Below are 2,100 nucleotides of genomic sequence, written 5' to 3'. Positions count from 1 at the left end.
CTCCACCTCAGGTGCTCACTTCCGCGTGACCCTGTTCGGTTAATCCCCTCACCAAAGGGATTGAAAGGGATTTTGACTTGCAAGGGGTTTAATCCCTTCCAAACCTCTTCAAACCCTGCCTAACCGAACAAGCCCTATTCTCCGCCTACAGTATCCGCTCACCTCTCTGTTTGGTTCATCCATCATGTTAGTTGTGATGGTAAACTGTTATTGTGAATCAGTTCTGTTCTACTGCTATTGTTCCTGTTGAAACTAGGAGTGGTACTGCACGTGTTTGCCGTCATGGTCATTTCTAACAAAATGCATGATTTTTTGCCCCAGGTTCCAGTGATTGCTACTTAAGTTATAAAGGTTCGACGTATGGCACTATACTGATTGCGCAAGCAGGTCTGATCTCTGCACACGCATCCTCCCCTTTTTTATTCAATTAGATAAATATCGTATTCGATACCATGACAGCAATTTGAAGCCCAGTCAATTTCAATAAGTACAGGTTCTAGACCCAGAAAAAATAGACATATTCCTCAATTAACGCAAAAGTACAATTCCAATCGAAACTTAAGAAACTACAACCAAAATTTAAGAAACAACAGCCGGAACTTAAGTTCCGATTGTTGATGTTTTATTTGAATTCGAAAGGGCCAGACCTGTATATATATATTATAAAGAAAGTAATCTAGCTCGTTGATTCCTACCACTTAATCTTAATTATTGTATCTTCCTGGAGAAGGAACTCCGAGAATACTAATTCCAGTTTTGTTATAGTTTTTTTTCTTGGCCTGAGCAGCGACTCTGTATTGGCTTTTGTTATAGCTTTTTTTCTATTTTTGTTGAACTGCCTTTCTTTCAGGGAACACCTTTGCATCCTAAAATTGATGTTATGCTATGGGACTCACAGAAGTTTGCCCTTGACTGAAAGAAGTTTGTCATGTTGATTGTTTTTGTAGATCTTCACTTTTCTACACAAAAGTAGAGCATGTTTTTGATTTAGATTATCTAATGAAACCAAATGTTGTGTCCCTGAGAAACCAACTTCATATTTTTGGCGGACTTACCATTTGCTCCTCTCAGGCTGTGCTTGAAAATTTTCTTAGGAGGAGAATGCTCCCCTCGGCATTTCTTTAGCCATTTCGTTTGTATAAGTTTTTGGGCTTATTGATCCTTCTGGCATTTTTTCAGATGACAAAGGTAATGGATGGGATTTAGGGTTCTTGAATCATCTGAAGCCAAACCTGCGAAGAGCTCGTGGCTGGAGAAAATAGTTGCTCCGGTACTGAAATAATGTCGACTTAGATTCGTCTATTGAAGTTTTATTTTGATTTACCTTTTTTTAACTGTTATGTCTATTATATCTGAAATCTGTTTTGTCTTTCTCCACTTGTATATCTTGCTATCTTGGGATCGACATGGATCTTTTCTAAATTGAGAATATGGTTCTATTAGCTGCTGGTGCAGTTTGGTGCTTAAGATCTTAGCATTACCAACTTATTTTTGAGAACCTGGAAAAAATTGTGCACTGAATGTATTAGTTGGCCTGTGAAATTAGATGGTTCTTGTGAGCTATGTAGTTTCTCCGGTCCGATTATTTTTAATTACCATCTGTCAAATAAATTTCAGTGTAAGATTAACTATTTACATAGCAATGGAGTTATTGTCCTTTTCAGTCCTTTCCCTGCTATGAAATAAGATGGTTCTTGTGAGCCATGTGGTTTCTTTGGTCTTATATATATACTTTTAGTTAACATCTGTGAAATAAGTTTTTGTGTTAGATTAGCTATTCTTTAGTTCAAAAAGGCGCTCACCTAGGCGTGCTTAAGCACTGGGCGTTGGCACAAAGCCTCGCTTTGGCCGCAGGCGCTCAAAAAAGCGGCCGACGAGAAATCAGTCTTTTCTGGTGAAGAATCAATCTCCCCAGCGAGGATTCATCCTCCGTGACAAGGGTTCAACCACTGTCGGATTCAGGGCTCTGCAGACCCAAGAAAGGTTCGAACTCTGGGGCGTGTGCGAAGAACTCAACCTATCTAGCCAACCAACTTGTCGCCCCACGACTGAGGATGAACAAATACAAGGGATGAACAACCTCGCGAGGTTTGCTCTGGT

At 39.8% G+C, this 2,100-nt stretch overlaps 1 long non-coding RNA gene across 1 annotated transcript; it reads left to right on the top strand.

Annotated features, from left to right (window-relative positions):
• The first annotated feature begins 6 nt into the window (after positions 1-6).
• Positions 7-1,663, top strand: LOC123155731 (uncharacterized). The gene is made up of 3 exons (XR_006477588.1): positions 7-199; positions 322-387; positions 1,180-1,663. It is a non-coding gene; the product is annotated as an uncharacterized lncRNA (long non-coding RNA).
• The last annotated feature ends 437 nt before the right edge of the window (positions 1,664-2,100 follow it).

The sequence above is a fragment of the Triticum aestivum genome, chromosome 7B (assembly GCF_018294505.1).
Source record: "Triticum aestivum cultivar Chinese Spring chromosome 7B, IWGSC CS RefSeq v2.1, whole genome shotgun sequence".
Taxonomy (NCBI): Eukaryota; Viridiplantae; Streptophyta; class Magnoliopsida; order Poales; family Poaceae; genus Triticum; species Triticum aestivum.
Note: the sequence above shows the minus strand (reverse complement) of the source record. Positions and strands in the feature narration are given on the sequence as shown.